Source organism: Scyliorhinus torazame, chromosome 12 (genome assembly GCF_047496885.1).
Source record: "Scyliorhinus torazame isolate Kashiwa2021f chromosome 12, sScyTor2.1, whole genome shotgun sequence".
Lineage (NCBI taxonomy): Eukaryota > Metazoa > Chordata > Chondrichthyes > Carcharhiniformes > Scyliorhinidae > Scyliorhinus > Scyliorhinus torazame.
In genome coordinates this window covers 141,298,838-141,319,910 of record NC_092718.1, presented here as the reverse complement: position 1 = coordinate 141,319,910, position 21,073 = coordinate 141,298,838, and the positions used below count along the sequence as shown (strand labels likewise).

Below are 21,073 nucleotides of genomic sequence, written 5' to 3'. Positions count from 1 at the left end.
TTCCCACTACTGTCCTTGACCGGCCCTACCCTCACCCTGGTTATTCTTTTATTTCTCACATAAGAATAAAAAGCCTTGGGGTTTTCCTTGATCCAGCCCGCCAAGGACTTCTCATGCACCCTCCTAGCTATCCTAAGCCCTTTTTTCAGCTCATTCCTTGCTACCTTGTAACCCTCAAGCGACCCTACTGAACCTTGTTTTCTCATCCTTACATACTCTTCCTTTTTCCTCTTGACAAGACATTCAACCTCTTTTGTGAACCATGGTTCCCTCACACAGCCATTTCCTCCCTGCCTGACAGGGACATGCCTATCAAGGACACGCAGTACTTGTTCCTTGAACAAGCTCCACTTTTCATTTGTGCCTTTCCCTGACAGTTTCTGTTCCCATCTTATGCTCCCTAATTCTTGCCTAATCGCATCATAATTACCCCTCCCCCAATTATAAACCTTGCCCTGCCATATGGCTCTATCCCTCTCCATTGCAATAGTGAAAGACACCAAATTGTGGTCACTATCTCCAAAGTGCTCTCCCACAAACAAATCCAACACTTGGCCTGGTTCATTACCCAGTACCAAATCCAATGTGCCCCCCCTCTTGTCGGCCTATCCACATATTGTGTCAGGAAACCCTCCTGCACACACTGTACAAAAACAGCCCCATCTGAACTGTTCGACCTATAGAGGTTCCAATCAATATTTAGAAAGTTAAAGTCACCCATGACAACTACCCTAAGACCTCCACACCTATCCATAATCTGTTTTGCAATTTCTTGCTCCACATCTCTATTACTATTTGGGGGCCTATAGAAAACTAACAATGTGACCGCCCCTTTCCTATTTCTAACTTCGGCCCATATTACTTCAGTCGGCAGGTCCCCTTCAAACTATCCTTGATTAACAATGCTACTCCTCCACCTCTTTTACCACCTTCCCTACTCTTACTGAAACATCTATACCCCGGAACTTCCAACAACTATTCCTGTCCCTGTTCTAACCATGTCTCCGTAATGGCCACAACATCGTAGTCCCAAGTACCAATTCACGCTCCAAGTTCACCTACCTTATTCCGGATGCTCTTTGCATTGAAATAGACACACTTCAACCCACCTTTCTGTCTGCCGGTACACTCTTGCGACCTTGATACCCTCCTCAGTACCTCACTGCTCTCAACACTGGCTACAGCTCATTTTCCCAGCCCCCTGACAAATTAGTTTAAACCCCCCGAAGAGCCGTAGCAAATTTCCCTCCCAGGATATTGGTGCCCCTCTGGTTCAGGTGCAAACCGTCCTGTCTGTACAGGTCCCACCTTCCCCAGAATGTGCTCCAATTATCCATGTAACTGAAACCCTCCCTCCTACACCATCCCTGCAGCCACGTGTTTATCTGCACTGTCTCCCTGTTCCTCACCTCACTAGCACGTGGCACCTGCAACACACCAGAGATGACAACATGGTTAGGCCTGGCTCTCAGCTTCCACCCTCGCTCCCTAAATTCCTGTTTTCAATCCCCGTCCCTTCTCCTATCCCTGTCGTTGGTACCGATGTGTACCACGACTTGTGACTGCTCCCCCTCCCCTTTAAGGATTCTGAAAACACGGTCCGAGATGTCACGGACCCTGGCACCCGGGAGGCAACATACCATCCGTGAGTCTCTTTCGCTGCCACAGAACCGCCTATATGTCCCTCTAACTATCGAGTCCCCAATAACTATTGCTCTCCTGCTCTCCCTCCTTCCCTTCTGCGCCACAGGGACAGACTCTGTGCTGGAGATCCGTTCACCGTTGCTTACCCCTGGTAGGTCGTCCCCCTCAACAGTATCCAAAGTGGTTGGTATACTTGTTACTGAGGGGAACGACCACAGAGGATCCCTGCACTGACTGCTTCCACCCAGCCCCTCTCACCGTCACCCATCTATCTTGATTCTTCAGAGTAACTACATCCCTGAAGCTACTATCTATGACCACCTCTGCCTCCTGAATGATCCGAAGTTCATCCAGCTCCAGCTCCAGTTCCCTAACACGGTTTCTGAGGAGCTGGAGATGGGTGCACTTCCCACAGGTGAAATCAGCAGGGACACTGACGGCGTCCCTCACCTCAAACATTCTGCAGGAGGAACATTGCACTGCCTTCCCCTCTAGATAAAAAAAAGAAAAAGAAAGAAAGAGCTTACCTGGAACTCGGTCACTTTATGGAACAGATGGGAGCGGTGGACCCCTGGAGATTCACCCACCCAGGGGAGAAGGAGTTTTCCTTCTTCTCCCCCAGCACACAATGTATACACCAGAATTGACTTCTTTGTGGTGGGGAAAACGGTGCTTCCGGGGATAGACTAGGTGGAATACTCCGCAATTGTGATATCAGACCACGCTCCATACTGCATGGATGTGAGGCTGGAAACGGGCAGGGCCCAACACCCCACATGGAGGTAGGACATTGCCCTACTAGCTGACCAGACCTTCAATGAAAAGATATCGCGGGTCATAGCAGAGTACACGGAGAACAACCAAAACGGAGAGGTGTCACCCTCCACATTCTGGGAAGTGCTAAAGGCCGCACTAATAGGGGAAATCATCGCTTTCAAAGTGCAAAGAGATAGGGAGGAAAGGGCAGCTAGGCAGCAGCTGGTCGACTCCATACTGGAGGTAGGCTGTAAATACTCCGAGGCCCCGACCGTAGAGCTCCTGGCGGAGAGGAAAGAGTTGCAAAGGAACTTTGATCTGCTCTCCATCAGGAAAGCAGTGCTTTAACTCCGCCAAGCACGTGGGACCCGAGACGAACACGGAGACAAAGCCAGCCGCCTGCTGGCACACCAGCTGAGAAAGCAGGCGGCCACCAGAGAAATTGCACAAATCAGGGATACTAGAGGAGCATTACAAACAGAGCCAGAAAAGATCAACAAGGCATTCAGGCCATTTTACCAAGGGCTGTACACCTCAGAGCCCCCAACGGGGGAGGCCAGGATGAAACAGTTCCTTGATGGACTGGACGTATCAGTCGTGGGGGAGGGCAGAAAACAGGGCCTGGAAGCACCACTAGCACTGGGAGAGATCATGGACAGCATTCGCTCCATGCAGGCGGGGAAGGCACCGGGACCGGATGGATTCCCGGCGGACTTCTACAAAACATTTGCGACAGCACACATCTCACCTGCGGGAGATGTTCACAGACTCGCTAGCTAGAGGCACACTGCCACCTACGCTAGCACAGGCCTCAATAGGTGGGGCAGCACTAACGGGACTGCCGTTTAAACAAGCCCGACTCAAATTCCGCTACCTGGGGATCCAAATAGCCCACGACTGGAAAGGGATTCACAAATGGAACCTCGCCAGTTTGACAGAGGAAGTAAAAAAGGACCTGCAAAGATGGAACACACACCCGCTCTCCCTCGCGGGGAGAGTGCAGATGATCAAAATGAACGTGCTGCCCAGGTACCTCTTCCTATTCAGAGCCATCCCGATCTACATCCCCAAGGCCTTTTTCCAAGCAGTAGACAAACTAATCATGGCATTTGTATGGGGGGGGAAAGAATGCTAGGATCACAAAGAAGGTCTGACAAAAAACAAAATCCGGGGGGGGCTTGCCCTCCCAAACCTACAATTTTACCACTGGGTGGCGACGGCCGAGCGAATAAGGGGATGGATTAAGGAGCTAGAAGCCAAGTGGCTGCGCGCGGAGGAGGCCTCCTGTAAGGGGACCTCCCTCCGGGCCCTCGCCATGGTGGAACTCCCATCCCCACCCAAAAAACACTCCAGCAGCCCGGTGGCTACCCTCCAGTCCTGGAACCAGCTACGGCAGCAATTTGACCTCACCAAAATGCCAGACAAAGCTCCCATCTGTAACAACCATAGGTTCACACCAGCACTGACTGACGCCACCTTCAAAAGGTGGAGACAGGACGAGGGGACACTGACAGTCAGGGACCTATACACCGACGTTGCAACACTAGACGAACTGACAGAGAAATTCCAGCTGGCCAGGGGGGACGAGCTAAGGTACCTGCAGCTCAGAAATTTCCTGCGAAAGGAGACAAGGACTTACCCACAACCGCCATGACAGACATTATTGGAAGAGTTACTGGACGCAAGCATATTAGAGAGAGGAAACTGTAGCGGCATGTACGACCGACTGGTAGAAAGGGCCGACCCCGTACTGGACACGACAAGAAGGAAATGGGAGGAGGACCTGGGGATCGAGATAGGGTGGGGACTCTGGAACGAAGCACTGCATAGGGTCAACTCCACCTCCACCTGCGCAAGGCTCAGCCTGACGCAAATAAAAGTGGCACATAGAGCCCACTTAACAAGAACTCGTATGAGTAGTTTCTTCCCAGAGGTGAAGGATAGATGTGAACGGTGCCAAGGAGGCCCGGCCAACCACGCCCACATGTTCTGGTCCTGCCCAGACTTGTGGAGTACTGGACAGCCTTCTTCGAGGTAATGTCCAAAGTGGCGGTCTTCGGGGTTTCACACGAGCCAGATCTATTCCTGGGAGGAGGGCGGACGCCCTTGCCTTTGCCTCCCTGATCGCCCGCCATAGAATCCTGTTCGGCTGGCGGTCAGCAGCACCGCCCAAAGCTGCAGACTGGCTGTCCGACCTCTCGGAATCTCTCCAAATGGAGAAAATTAAATTCGCCATCCGAGGGTCAGACGATGGCTTCCACAGAACGTGGGAGCCATTCACCCAATTGTTCCGGGACTTGTCTGTGGCCAACAAACAAGCCGAAGACTAGCCAGGTAGCCGGGAACCAGGGGAGAGTAACCAAAGCATGAGAGGGAGAGATAGACCGAGAGAGGGGGGGGGGGAGACGGGGGACAACTCATTCTAAGAGGGGGAACCAGGGGAGAGTAACCAAAGCATGAGAGGGAGAGATAGACCGAGAGAGGGGGGGGGGGGGGAGACGGGGGACAACTCATTCTAAGAGGAAGGAATGGCGAACCACAGGGGGGGGGGGGGGGGGGGGAGGGGGGGAAAGAGACAGGAAACAATAGAGGAGAGCCAGGAAGGTGGGGGGGGGGGGGGTTGGCAGGGAAACGTTAACTAACTTGACATCCACAGGAACAGAGAAAAAGGAGAACACAGGCAGAGGACGGGAGGGCTGGCTGAAGTGGCAGTGAGCACGAGAAGACAACGGCAGCGAAATCTGACCGGGAGAAGCGAGGGGCAACACCGGCATCAGACCCACTCGAGGATTGCCCTCCGGAAGTGTCTCGCCGGCAAGAACGGATGCCTACTTACGTATATATAGATATATCATATCCTGTGTACATAATGGCAAAATATACTCTGTGCAGAAATCCAATAAAAAACATTCAAAAAAAAAAAGGACAGATCGGTCACCAACGTGGAGGTCGGCGCATGGCACAGAGGTGAGGGTCCACCGGCCCCCACCCAGATGACCTATCACATTTGAGCTGTTAATGCCATACAGGCTGGCCCATCCCACCCACTGAACCACATGTCCATTCTTCCGCAGGAACACCTGCCGACGGTGCCGGCCCTTCTGGGGTGCCCCTCGCTGCCTCCCATAAGAACATCTGGGAAGAGAACTGAGGATGCAGCCATAATAGTCACGGCACAGCTGGTATTCCTACCTTCCACCAGCGCAGAGACACATACACCTCAGTGGGCAATGGTAGTAGACAGGCTTCTGGGGCACCATCTGGTGAGCACCACATTGCTGATGATGCATATCTGGTGAAGGCAGGAACGCCCAGGCAATACCCAGCTGGATCCCAGTCAGATGCTGAGCCTCTGGGCCAGGATTACCTAGAGCTGATGCAGATGATAAGGTGCGACCTTAGATGTCAGCGACACTCCAGCAGGTCTATCACCGAATGGAGGACTCTCAGACATTGTGGCCGCAGGAGATGGCACTGGCAAAGCATGGCACCGGGGCAAAGACTGCTGGGGTGGCAACCTCATTGTATCGGTTCTCCGCGTCGGTCACCAGCCTCCGTACTGGCACCATTAGCTAGGTACTCAGTGGGAACCCCTTTCCCCTAAGAGCCAACTGGCAGTCCTGGAGTGGTTCTCAAGGCGGCGGGGATGTCTGACTGCCCTAAGATGTGCTGTCATGCACACTCCCTGGGAAGTGTGCACACACGTGCATGATCCTCATCTTGTGGTTTCACATGAGTTGGATGTTCAAGGAATGGAACCCCTTCCTGTTGATGTAGGGCACTCCCTGACAGCTCAGTGAATAAATGGTCACATGCATGCCATCTGTGACCCCCTGGACTTGGGGCATCCCGTTAATGGCGGAGAATCCTGCTGCCCGGGCATCTCGTTGGGCCTCATGTCAAAGTTCATATATTTCATATAGTTCGCTGCCCATGCAAACAGGGTAACTGTGACTTCATGGATGCACTTGTGAGCTGTAGCTTGTGAGATGCCACACAAGTCCCTGCTCAAGCCCTGGAATGATCCTGAAGCGGAGAAGTTCAGGGCTGCAGTGTCCTTGATGGCCACCGGGAGTGTGTATCCTCCTCCTCCACATGGTGCCAAGTCCGCAAGGGCATGACATAAGTGCCGCACCATCCCCTTATTGAGGCGGAGCCTCATGCCACACATGCTATCCGTCATCTGTGTGAAAGACCAGCGATGCCTTTACAGCTTGGGCCATCGCCTGCCTCCTTCTCTGGGTCCCCCTTTGGCCTGATGGGCGGCCGTGTCCTCAGGTTGTGGGGCGGAGCCCAGTACATGGGCTGCCACCTCGAGTCTCTGCCATGCTGCTGCTGCTGCCTTCTCTGGTGTCTGGCAGCCTGGCCTGCCAGCAGCACCACGAGGGCATGTTCCACAGGGTCATCCATACCGTTCAATATCTGTAAGGAATTAGGAGAGGGAGAGAGACTGACAACCAGTGATATCTTCCACCGGGGACCCTCCAGTCTCCTCATTGCTTAGCCCCCCGGCAAGCCCTGTCCACGCACCACTGGCCTTGGCGGGAGCCCCTGCTCACCGCAGCCCACACCCTGCACAGCAGATGTGTAACATTATCTGGACAGGGCGCAGACCCCCTCCCCGGTGCACTCACCCACCTTCTGGCTGCGGTAATATTCCTAGTGCTGGGGCCCAGCCGCTGAGTGCTCGGATGGTGGATGCAGCTTCCATGATATTGCTTCCTGCAGTGTCCAGACATCAAGGTCTGATTGGAATGCTGGGCAATAACCCCCGCATGCTAAATGGCACGCCCACCCAATCCACTTAACTATGATTGCCAATTCCCGATTAGAGATAACCTTCAGCCGAGTGGCCAGAGGTCTCTGCAGTCAATGGGAATTATGGGTGGTCGGTGGGGCATAGAACATACAACATAGAAAATACAGCACAGAACAGGCCCTTCGGCCCACGATGTTGTGCCGAACCTTTGTCCTAGATTAATCATAGATTATCATTGAATTTACAGTGCAGAAGGAGGCCATTCGGCCCCCTGAGTCTGCACCGGCTCTTGGAAAGAGCACCCCACCCAAACTCAACACCTCCACCCAACACCAAGGGCAATTTTGGACACTAAGGGCAATTTATCATGGCCAATCCACCTACCCTGCACATCTTTGGACTGTGGGAGGAAACCGGAGCACCCGGAGGAAACCCACGCAGACACGGGGAGGACGTGCAGACTCCGCACAGACAGTGACCCAAGCCGGAATCAAATCTGGGACCCTGGAGCTGTGAAGCAATTGTGCTATCCACAATGCTACCGTGCTGCCCTTAAAAACAAATAAATCTACACTATATCATTTTACCGTAATCCATGTACCTATCCAATAGCTGCGTGAAGGTCCCTAATGTTTCCGATTCAACTACTTCCATAGGCAGTGCATTCCATGCCCCCACTACACTCTGGGTAAAGAACCTACCTCTGATATCCCTCCTATATCTTCCACCTTTCACCTTAAATTTATGTCCCCTTGTAATGGTTTGTTCCACCCGGGGCAGACAGACAGACTAGGATTGCCCCTGGAAAGGTGACACAGTTCCAGGGGCTGACATTGCGGACCATGGCGATTAGACACAAACCCCAGCCGAGACCATGGCTGGCCACCACCCCCCCTGCTCCGCGCCCCCCCACCCTCCATGGCAGCCCACCCCAACTGACGCTGGCCCCCCCAGCTGTTCCCCCACCCCTTCCAAGCACCAGGGCGACCAGCCTAGTGTCCCTGGGTTCTTTGTCGTAAGTGAAGATGGCTACTCACCTCCTCTGGTCCCGGCCGCAGCCCCTTCGCCAGCTTCATATTTTTTGAAAAGGAGTATTAATCGGTACCAGCGTGACCACTTGATGGGGAGGCCTTTATTTCACGGGAGGCCATTGGATAGGGGGTCGCTCCCATTAATTGTATGGAGATTAGGTGGATTGGCCATGCTAAATTGCCCATAGTGTCCAAAATTGCCTTTAGTGTAGGGTGGGGTTACTGGGTTATGGGGATGGGGTGGAGGTGTGGACCTTGGGTAGGGTGCTCTTTCCAAGAGCCGGTGCAGACTCGATGGGCCGAATGGCCTCCTTCTGCACTGTAAATTCTATGATTCTATGAGATTGGGCTTAAGTGCTGATTATTGGGTTATCGCCATGCTAAGACGAGATCCGGATTTCACCAAGGGGAGCGGGCCAGTTATATCGTGAACGGATCGGCGCTCGGTGTGGTTCTTGTTTTTGGTCTCTCCAGCTATATAACGGCCTCATTTCGCTCTCACAAGTGCAATGCAGGCATTAAATCACACCCAATGTGTTCATGAGTAAGTGGAGACCCTTACATATTCAGACAGGTGAGAAATGGCCAGGCGTTTACCAAGTGGTATTATAGAATGGAGGTTTTGTGGGTGAGTGCATGAAGTTTCAGTAGTGAGGCATTTAGGACTGAGGAAAACTCAAGCAAAAATACAAAAATATTTTTACTGGCCTGAACTGCATAAGGATGGAGTTGAATTTTTCCGTACATGTCGCACATGTCTGGTAACAGGGAAACCTCAAGCGGTAATCAAACCCCTTAATACCCATTCGGACATTTGAGGAACATTTTACTCGGGTCTAATTGATTGCATGGGACCCTTCTGTTGACCATAATGGATGAGTCTACTAAATTTCCAGAGGCCATTCCATTAAGAACGATTACGGGGGCGATTCTCCAATATTGGGCCCAAGAGTTTGCGCCATCGTGAACGCCGGGCCCGGTTACGTACGATTCTGGCCACCACAGGGGGCCAGCACGGCACTGGAGCGGTTCACGCCGCTCCAGCCTCCTCTCACAGCGCCGAATGGGTGTGGCACCAACCCGCGCATGCGCAGTTGGGCCAGCTCAATCCTGCGCATGCCCGGGGGGGGGGGAAAGAGGTCGGCCTGCTGATCGGTGGGCCCCGATCGCGGGCCAGACCCCATCGGAGACCCCCCCAGTGAAAGAGCCCGCCGCCCCCCCCACAGGCCACCCCCCGACCGTTCCTGCAGAGTTCCCGCCGGCAGCGACCAGGGGTGAACGGCGCCGGCGGGACTCTACCGTATCGGAGCAGCAGCTCGGCCCATCCGGGCTGGAGAATCGGCGGCCAGCGTTGCCAGCGTTGCCAAACGCGCTGGCGCAAATGGTGCCGATTCTCCGCACCTCGGAGAATCGCGCGCCGGCATCGGGGCATCGTGACGCGGTTGCGGCGATTCTCCGGCCCGGCGCGGGGCTCGGAGAATCGCCCCCCTACTGCTAAGAGGATTTTTGAGGAGTTAACCAAATTTATTTTACCAGATACAGACTACCAAAAGAAATCCAATCACATCAAGCGTCTAATTTTATGACAAGATATTCAGGGAAATTATGGATAGTTTTGGAATAAAGCAATTTAAATCCATTGCGTATCATCCTGAATCGCAGAAAGCATTGGAACAAAGAAGATTACAGCACAGGAATAGGCCCTTTGGCTCTCCAAGCCTGTGCCGATCATGATCTCTGTTTAAACTAAAACCTTCCGGGCTCTGTAGCCCTCTATTCCATCCTATTTATGCATTCGTCAAGATGCCTCTTAAACGCCGGTATTGTGGCACCAAACTTTAAAGTCCATCTTGAGGGCCTATTGTCAGGATTGTCCACAGAATTGAGATAAAGGAATTATATTTGTACTATCTGTAATTAGGAATGCACCAAATGAATTAACTAAATTAATGAATTAACTAACCCTTTCGAATTGAGTTTTGGTCATGAGGTAAGAGGGCCATTTAAATTGATTGAGGAGAAATTGGTGAGTCAGCATTTGGAGACTACATTGTTGGACTATGGTTTCGGACAATGCTCGGCACAACATCGAGGGCCGAAGGGCCTGTTCTGTGCTGTACTGTACTGTTCTATGTGTAAATAGAGCTGGTGAGTTGGCTAGAAAACTTTTAAAATTGTCACAGCATGCGATGAAAAAAAATAGGTAGATAAGAGATCAAAAACTCGTCTTTGTATTAGTACCAGTGGTAGGTGACCATTAAAAGCAAGATTTATTGGACCTTATCAAATCAAAAGGAAAGTGAGTGAAATTGAACCTAAACTATTTTTAAAAGTACCAGGACCTGCATCTTAAGTGCTCTAAGCTGCAGGGCTATGGACAGGATGCAGGAAGATGGGATTAGAAAGGCACCTGGTTGCCTCGGGCTGGCATGGACAAGATGGGCTGAATGGCCCCTTTCTGTGGTGTCTATGATTCTATTCTTTAATTATTTGATTATTTGATAAGAACACCAGATCGAAGGAAAACTTACGGAGTGTGTCATGTATTTTGATGGGGAAGGAAAGAAGGAGGATGTGTTAGTAGTTATAACTCAGTGAGAAGAGATAAATCCCGATGATTCTGAATTTGACATTCCTCAAATTAGATTGGACAATGAAGAAGAAATAAGAAATTTGGATAAATTACTGAGTTACCTTCCGGAGGTTCCGGAGGAAATCAGAGTGCCCTGAAAGAGTTGGTACAGTCACATAGAGCTATGTGTGAAAACAAACCAGGAAATAATAATAATAATCGCTTGTCACAAGTAGGCTTCAATGAAGTTATTGTGAAAATCCCCTAGTCACCACATTCCGGCACCTGTTCGGGGAGGCCGGTACGGCAATTGAACCCGCGCTGCTGGCCTTGTTCTGCATTATAAGCCAGCTGTTTAGCCCACAGTGCTAAACCAGCCCCTGGTTACAAAGGTGATATACCTGATGTAGATGTAGGAAGTTCTATTTCAATTAAGCAACATTCATATAGACTGAATCCACTAAGGTTGGCACATGTTCAAAAGGAGATTAAAAACACGTTTAAGAATGATATCCTGGAAATGAGCTGCATCCATTGGAGTTCACCTATTGTGATACCAAAACCAGGTGGAATACAATGATTGTGTGTGGACCATAGTATTATGGGCCAGGGTTTAGAGAACAGGGTTTAGGGGCAGCACGGTAGCATTGTGGATAGCACAATTGTTTCACAGCTCCAGGGTCCCAGGTTCGATTCCCGGCTTGGTTCACTGTCTGTGTGGAGTCTGCACATCCACCCCGTGTGTGCGTGGGTTTCCTCCGGGTGCTCCGGTTTCCTCCCACAGTCCAAAGATGTGCAGGTTAGGTGGATTGGCCATGCTAAATTGCCCTTAGTGTCCAAAATTGCCCTTAGTGTTGGGTGGGGTTACTGGGTTATGGGGATGGGGTGGAGATGTTGACCTTGGGTAAGGTGCTCTTTCCAAGAGCCGGTGCAGACTCGATGGGCCGAATGGCCTCCTTCTGCACTGTAAATTCTATGAAACACCAAAGTATATCATGGAGTTCATCTGACCCACAACTTTGAATAGATTTTGGTTATGGGGAGCACAAGGGCCCACTTTACAGGTGTAATGCAACAGACATCTAAAGTATTTTTAAAACAAAAACAATGTTTATTCTATGAATCCAGTTAACATTTTATAAACACACAGTAAACATCTTATCAACTACAAACACTGATACTCTCCCCAAAGATACAATACTCTACAGGTAACCCTTCGTAACTTTCCTCACAACATCCATAAGTCAAAAACCCTTTTTAACAAAGACAGTAGGTTTGCATTCCTTACAGAAACAGGTATTACTTTGAAATCATCAAGTGATCTGGAGACATTTTTTAGCATGCAGAGAGAGACCCAAAATACACCTCCATGGTTTGAATGCAGCTCTCCTACTGAAAACGAAACTGAAACTCAGCTACAAAACAGCTTCCAGCTCAAAATGAAAGTAAAAAGCAGAGAAAGAGCCCAGCTCCACCCACACACTGACATCACTGCAGCCACTTGAGAAGACAAACATTTCTTAAAGTGACATTCCCATTACAATAGGAAAGTCAATGCAGCAACAAATCAAATTTGAATCCTATTCCTAGATTGGAAGACTGTTTTGAAATATGGAACACGCAAATGTTAATACCAGAATTGACCTACTGAAAGGATACTGGCAATTAACTCTATCAGAAAGAGCGAAGGAAGTTTCAGCTTTTGTAACACCAAATAGTCAATATCAGTTTAATGGTATGCCATTCGGAATGAAGAATGCACCAGCAAATTAATCAATAAGGTAATTTCTGGATGAGAAAATTGTGCAATGTACATAGACGATCTGGTGGTATTCATTCAAACATGGAAGGAGCATTTGGAACATTTAAAATAATTATTTGATTGACTACGGGAGGTTGGATTGGTGTTAATCTGGCCAAAAGTGAATTTGCAAAGTTGGCGCATGTGCGGGAGTGCCAGCGCGTGCTGGCGTCATCCCAGCGCATACGCAGGGGGGTTCTTCTCTGCGTCAGCCATCGCGGACTGTTACAGCGGCCGACACGGAGGAATAGAGTGCCCCCACGCACCTGCCCGCCCGCTGATTGGTGGGCCCCGATCGCGGGCCAGGGCACCGAGGACCCCGGAGGCCAATCGCGGAGCCGGGTCCCGCCGGTAAGTACCTATCTTAATTTACGCCGGCGGGACGGGCCTAAAACGGGCGGCCGCTCGGCCCATCGCGGGCCAGAGAATTCGGACGGCCCTGGGGCCCATTGCGTCGTGCCGGTCATCGCCATTCTCTGAGGCGGGCGGCGGGGGGTCGGAGAATCCCGCCCCAGATATGTATCATGTAGTGTAATAGCAGTGTTTAGTAATGAGTAGTGTTAAGCCATCTTTTCATATTGCTGGTTCATTTTTTTAAGGGGGAGGTGTGCTGAATGTAGGAAATTGCTATATTTTATATTTTGTTGTATTAATGTTATTCAAAACCCTGGTTTAAAATATATGCAGGCAGAATGTTTGCTCAAGCTGCGATGAAGGAGTTGTAAAGGTGAGATAATTATTGATTTTAACCATTTTCTTGTTTACAGGGAGGTGACTAATGGAATATCATTCCAATATAATGGAAGGAGCTGTGCTCTGAAAGCTACTGATTCAAAACAAACCTGTTGGACTTTAACCTGGTGTTGTAAGACTTACTGTGCAACGCCGGCATCTCCACATAATGGAATATTGTTTATATTTCTTGGAGGTTCCCCAGGATGTAGACAATTAATGAGGGATGGTGCTTAGTCCCTGCTAAGTAGGTTATGGGAAATCTTAGTTGGATACAAATAATGTAATGAATGAGAAGAGTCAGGTCTGCCCATGGTTTTGGCAGTTTGGCTACTGGATTTGAGCCTTACAAAACAAAAAGATTTTCAGGTTATTCCTGAAAGGGTCTCTCTGCAAAGGTCTGCACAGAGACAGCAAGCAACCATGATAGCTAACTTTATTATTGAACTATATTGGGTTGCTTGGTTAGAATATTTATAGTGAAGGTGTAGGGCATAAGTTAAAGCTTTTCCTTTTATATAAGAACTGCATAACTGTTCATTGTGAAGCTCTTCATTTAATGTTAATGTGTTTCATTCTGTTTAAATTGAACTTTATTTTAATATGAAAGTTACTTATTGGTCAGAGTCATCTCTCATGGGGAAGTCTCAACAAGCCAAAGAAAATGTCAGCAACCTTAGAAGCACCATGTCCTCAAAATGTGACACAATCAAAGTCGTTTTTAAGATTAATCAATTATTATGGTAAATCCGTGCAGAATTTAGCAACATAGTTGAAGCATTTACACATGTTGATTTGTGTCAAACACTAGTCAGAAGAATGTGAGAATGTATACAATGAAGTGAATAAAGCTTTACTGAAGTCGGAGCTGTTGGTTCATTATAATCCCAAGATGAAGTTGCAACTAGCTTGTTATGTCTCACACTATGGGATGGGTGCAGTCGTCCCACATATTATGCCTTCAGGAGAGGAACGACTAATAGCATTTGCTTCACAAACACTTACTAGGGTAGGAATTAATTTCGCTCAGCCAGAAAAAGAAGCTTTGAGTATCATTTTCGGTGTAAGAAGGTTCAATCATTACTTTTATGGGCATCTTTTTACTATTTTGACGGACTACGATCTTCAGACCATATAAAGGTATACCTTGTTTGGCAGCTGGTAGATTGCAAAGATGGCCAATGATATTGTCAGCACATACTTACGTTATCCAGTATCGCAAGTTCGAGCAGCATGCAAACGCAGATGCTTTATCACGATTACTGTTACAAGTCAGGCATGACCCAGAACATTTCATCAATATTTTGTATTTCTCACTCATGGACAGTGTACCTGTGACTTCATCTCAAGTTCAAAGATATACAAGAACTGATCCGGTGATGGGCCTGGTCCAAAAGGATAGCTGTCAGACATTCATGGGAAAAATCCAGACCTTAAGACCTGCATCACACAAAGAATTGAATTGACAGTACAGAATGGAGTTCTATTTTGGGGAATCCATGTGGTTATTCCTCCTTGCTGAGATTTCTTGACCAACTGCATGAGGAAAATCCTGGTCTGGATGAGGATGAAGGAAATGGCGCACAATTATTTTCGGTGGCCAGGATTAGACGCTCAAATTGAAAAATTTAAGAAAAAGGTGGGCAATGCTCGTCTTGTGCAAAACTAAGGAACACTCCACCATTACATCTGTGGGAATGGCTGACTCAGCCATGGCAGAGAATTCACATCAATTATGCTGATCCACTGGAGGGCCACATGTTCATAGTGATTGTGGACGCACACTCGAAATGGCCGGAAGACGTAATAATGAAGTCAATGACGACCGAGCAGACAATTGAGAAACTAGACAAAGTATTTACGGTGATTCAGAACACAGGAGCAGATTGTTAGTAAAAATGATACTTCAAAGTAGTTTGTGGACTACTTGAAAGGGAATGATATATACCGTAACAAGTCAGCTCCATATCACCCAGCAACGAATGGATTGACCGAGCATTTTGTGCAATCATTAAAACATTCTATCAAAGCATCGGAAAGGTCAGGGAACATTATCAAAAAGAGTAAATATATTTTGAATACCTTATCGGAACACTGTACATGCTATCATGCAAAGTTCACCGGCAATATTGTTGTTCAAGAGAAAACTGCAAACACAGTTTTATTTGTTGGCTCCATCTGATACTTCAGAGATTGTCAAATGACAACAACAAGCACGAATTGCAAGGAAAGAGAAAATCTCTAAAAGAGGAGTATTTCATCAGCGAGAGAGAGTGCTACCTTGGGTTTACACCACTAACGGGTGTAAATGAACCAACAGCTCCGACTTCAGTAAAGCTTTATTCACTTCATTGTATACATTCTCACATTCTTCTGACTAGTGTTTACACCAGCTATGATCCTAGCCAAGACAGGTGCAATACCAGACACCATGCAAATGGATAATGAAAGAGTTTGGCGATGACATGCTGATCAGTTATTTGCTGCATGAAGTGAGTTTGCAGAACTTCTCAAGAGGATTTAGGTTTAGAGGATATGGAGAACTATATTTTGAAACAAGATCAGAGACAGTGACGAGTTCAGATTCTGTTTCTGAGGACTTTTCAATGCCTATCGTGTCAGATAATGGAATATCCACTCAAGAAGTACCATCTACAGAAAGGAATGAGAACACTTCTGAGGTCGCAAGTAGCCAAGTTCAAGAACTCAAAATTCTACCCAAAAAGGAATAGGCATCCAAGGTGAGGCTGTCTTATTGAATTGTATATATGTATAGAAATAATATATCAGAGGATCTGTTGTATAAATATTAATTGTTTTCGTTGCACTGATGAAGTAAAGAGCGAGGGATGTTATGTATCTGGGAATACATTCTTGGTGGTTCTGTGTCATGTGATGTGTAGTGATGTCACCAGTGTTTTTTGTGGGCTTTGGGCAGAGCACCATCTCGATTGTTTGACCAACACCCTTAATAAACCACTCCTTGTGTTTTACAAGAATCCAGAGCATGGGCACCTCCATACCTTTTCTCTTTGCGGCAACCAAGAAATATAACACTTGCTGTACCTGCATACTAATGCTTTTTGATTCATGTACTCGGACACCCAGATCTCTCTTTAACTTTGTGTTCTGATGTCTCTCTTTATTTAAATAAAATGCTGCTTTTTTATTCTTCCTGCCTAGGTGAACAAAGAGCAAAGAAAATTAAAGCACAGGAACGCCCTTCGGCCTTCCAAGCCTGCACCTATCATGCTGCCCATCTGAACTAAAATCCCCTACCCTTTCAGGGTCCATATCCCCCTATTTCCATCCTATTCATGTATTTGTCAAGATGCCCCTTAAAAGTCACTATCGTCCCTGCTTCCACCACCTCCTCCGACAGTGAGTTCCAGGGTCCCACCACTCTCTGTGTAAAAAAACCTGCCTCGTACATCTCCTTTAAACCTATACCCCCTAGTAATTGACTTTTCCACCCAGGAAAAAAGCTCCTGACTATCCACTCTGTTCATGCCCATCATAATTTTGTAGACTTCTATCAGGTTGCCCCTCATCCCCCGTCGTTCCAGTGAGAACAAACCAAGTGTCTCCAACCTCTCCTCACAGCTAATACCCTCCATACCAGGCAACATCCTGGTAAACCTCTTCTGTACCTTCTCCAAAGCATCCACATCCTTCTGGTATTGTGGCAACAGAACTGAACACTATATTCCAAATGTGGCCTAATAAGGTTCTATAAAGCTGCAACATGGCTAATAGAACATAGAACATAGAACAATACAGTGCAGTACAGGCCCTTCGGCCCACGATGTTGCACCGAAACAAAAGCCATCTAACCTACACTAAGCCATTATCATCCATATGTTTATCCAATAAACTTTTAAATGCCCTCAATGTTGGCTTAATCCCACTCCCCTGCCTTATCCTCGTAACCTTGCACATTCCTTGCACATGCCTAATGAAGGCAAGCATACCGTATGCCTTCTTGACTACCTTCTCCACCTACGTTGCCACTTTCAGTGACCTGTGTACCTGTACACCCAGATCCCTCTGACTATCAATATTCTGAAGGGTTCTTCCATTTACTGTTTGTTTCCCATCTGCATTAGACCTTCCAAACCTCACATCTGACAATTTTTTGCCCACTCACCTAACCTGTCTCTGTCCATTTATAGACTCCTTATGCCCTCTTCACAACTTCCTATCCCATCTATCTTTGTGTCTTCAGCAGATTTAGCAACTATACATTCACTTCCTTCATAAATTGTGAATAGTTGTTGTACTAGCACTAATGCTTGTTGCACTCCACTCGTTACAGTTTTCCAAGCCAAAATTGAACCATTTAAGCCTGCTCTCTGCTTCCTGAATCACAAAATCACAGAATCTTTACATTGTAGAAGGAGGCCATTCAATGTATCGAGTTTATACTGGCTCTCTGAAAGAGCATTCTATCTAATCCCATTCCCCTGCCTTATCCTCGTAACCTTGCACATTCCTTTCAGATATAAGTCCAATTCCCTTTTGAATATCTCGATCAAACCTGCCTCCACCACCCTCTCAGGAAGTTCGTTCTAAGCTCCAACCGCCCTCTGGATGAAAATATTTTTCCTCACATCACTTCTACTCCTTTTGACAATTATCGTGGGCCGAAGGGCCTGTACTGCGCTGTAGTGTTCTATGTTCTATGTTCTATTTTTTTTTTAGAACATAGAACAATACAGCGCAGTACAGGCCCTTCGGCCCACGATGTTGCACCGAAACAAAAGCCATCTAACCTACACTATGCCATTATCATCCATATGTTTATCCAATAAACTTTTAAATGCCCTCAATGTTGGCGAGTTCACTACTGTAGCAGGTAGGGCATTCCACGGCCTCACTACTCTTTGCGTAAAGAACCTACCTCTGACCTCTGTCCTATATCTATTACCCCTCAGTTTAAAGTTATGTCCCCTCGTGCCCGCCATATCCATCCGCGGGAGAAGGCTCTCACTGTCCACCCTATCCAACCCCCTGATCATTTTGTATGCCTCTATTAAGTCTCCTCTTAACCTTCTTCTCTCCAACGAAAACAACCTCAAGTCCGTCAGCCTTTCCTCATAAGATTTTCCCTCCATACCAGGCAACATCCTGGTAAATCTCCTCTGCACCCGCTCCAAAGCCTCCACGTCCTTCCTATAATGCGGTGACCAGAACTGTACGCAATACTCCAAATGCGGCCGGACCAGAGTTCTGTACAGCTGCAACATGACCTCTCGACTCCAGAACTCAATCCCTCTACCAATAAAGGCCAACACTCCATAGGCCTTCTTCACAACCCTATCAACCTGGGTGGCAACTTTCAGGGATCTATGTACATGGACACCTAGATTTTTTAATCTGTGGCCCTCTCGTTCTTGATGCTCTCTTGAGTGGGAACAGTTTCTTTCTATTTGCCCTGTCCAGTCCCCTCAGGATCTTGAATATCTTTATCAATTCACCTTCTTTTCTCCAAGGAAAACAGTCCTAATCTTTCCAATCTATCCTCATAGCTACAATTCTCTATCCCTAGAATCCTGTTATATAGCAATACTTTATTCATGTTAATATGTTACCCCCTACACCATGAGCTCTTATTTTGTATAATAACATTTGACACAGCACCTTACATGCCTTTTGGAAAGTCAAGTCCCACATCTACAGGTTCTCCTTTATCCATACTGCTTCCCTACTCAGGAGAGAAGGTAATGTCGTAAAGGAGTCTTGATGGAAAAGCCTGTGGGGAGTTTGGGGGGTGTTGGTGAGGGACAACCACAGGGATCTTAGTCAAGTTAGTAAAGCATTATTTGCCCTGAATAAATCCTGCTGGCATTCCTTAATTAATCTATCTTTTGTACAAGCGATTGTTAATTTTTCTCCTGGGTTATCATTTCTAATAGCTTTTTCCACCACCGACATTAAAGTGGCTGGCCTATAGTTTCTGGGTTAAGAAGCACAAGGGATCAAGGTTATTGGAACACAATCAACTCCAAGCCTTTCACCATCCCGACTTGGAAATATATTGGTCATTCTTTCACTGTCACTGGGTCAAAATCCTGGAATTCCCTCCCTAACAGCACTGTGGGTGTACCTGCACCTCAGGGACCACAGCATTTCAAGGAGGTAATTCACCTTCTCAAGGGCAATTAGGAATGGCAACAAATGCTGGCGATACAAGACAGTGGAAGATTACCCACTTCATCATCAACCTCCTGAGAATGGGTTGTAAATAGCTCAGGAAATGTCACCACCAACATTAGATTTAATAAGTCGCACAGTTGTACATTTTCTATGGACCATACCTAGTTAAACTGGTACAGTTTGGGTACTGGGTAATGAACCAGGCCAGGTGTGGGATTTGGAGGTAGGAGAGCACTTTAGGGACAGTGACCACAATTCGGTGACATTGACGTTAATGATGGAAAGGGATAAGTATACACCGCAGGGCAAGAGTTATAGCTGGGGGAAGGGCAATTATGATGCCATTAGACGTGACTTGGGGGGGATAAGGTGGAGAAGTAGGCTGCAAGTGTTGGGCACACTGGATAAGTGGAGCTTGTTCAAGGATCAGCTACTGCGTGATAAGTATGTACCGATAAGTATGTACCGGTCAGGCAGGGAGGAAGGCGTAGAGCGAGGGAACCATGGTTTACCAAAGAAGTGGAATCTCTTGTTAAGAGGAAGAAGGAGGCCTATGTGAAGATGAGGTGTGAAGTTTCAGTCGGGGCGATGGATAGTTACAAGGTAGCGAGGAAGGATCTAAAGAGAGAGCTAAGACGAGCAAGGAGGGGACATGAGAAGTATTTGGCAGGTAGGATCAAGGAAAACCCAAAAGCTTTCTATAGGTATGTCAGGAATAAGCGAATGACTAGGGAAAGAGTAGGACCAGTCAAGGACAGGGATGGGAAGTTGTGCGTGGAGTCTGAAGAGATAGGCGAGATACTAAATGAATATTTTTCGTCAGTATTCACTCTGGCAAAAGATAATGTTGTGGAGGAGAATGCTGAGACCCAGGCTATTAGAATAGATGGCATTGAGGTACGTAGGGAAGAGGTGTTGGCAATTCTGGACAGGCTGAAAATAGATAAGTCCCCGGGGCCTGATGGGATTTATCCTAGGATTCTCTGGGAAGCCAGGGAAGAGATTGCTGGACCTTTGGCTTTGATTTTTATGTCATCATTGGCTACAGGAATAGTGCCAGAGGACTGGAGGATAGCAAATGTGGTCCCTTTGTTCAAAAAGGGGAGCAGAGACAACCCCGGCAACTATAGACCGGTGAGCCTCACGTCTGTAGTGGGTAAAGTCTTGGAGGGGATTATAAGAGACAAGGTTTACAATCATCTAGATAGGAATAATATGATCAGGGATAGTCAGCATGGCTTTGTGAAGGGTAGGTCATGCCTCACAAACCTTATCGAGTTCTTTGAGAAGGTGACTGAACAGGTAGACGAGGGTAGAGCAGTTGATGTGGTGTATATGGATTTCAGTAAAGCGTTTGATAAGGTTCCCCACGGTAGGCTATTGCAGAAAATACGGAGGCTGGGGATTGAGGGTGATTTAGAGATGTGGATCAGAAATTGGCTAGCTGAAAGAAGACAGAGGGTGGTAGTTGATGGGAAATGTTCAGAATGGAGTTCAGTTACAAGTGGCGTACCACAAGGATCTGTTCTGGGGCCGTTGCTGTTTGTCATTTTTATCAATGACCTAGAGGAGGGCGCAGAAGGGTGGGTGAGTAAATTTGCAGATGATACTAAAGTTGGTGG

General features: G+C 47.7%; 1 protein-coding gene across 3 annotated transcripts in view; it reads right to left on the bottom strand.

Moving 5' to 3' along the window:
- The window catches only part of LOC140386627 (collagen alpha-1(XXVI) chain-like), a 472,629-nt gene that overhangs the window by 27,034 nt on the left and 424,522 nt on the right, over positions 1–21,073 (bottom strand). The window lies entirely within an intron of this gene.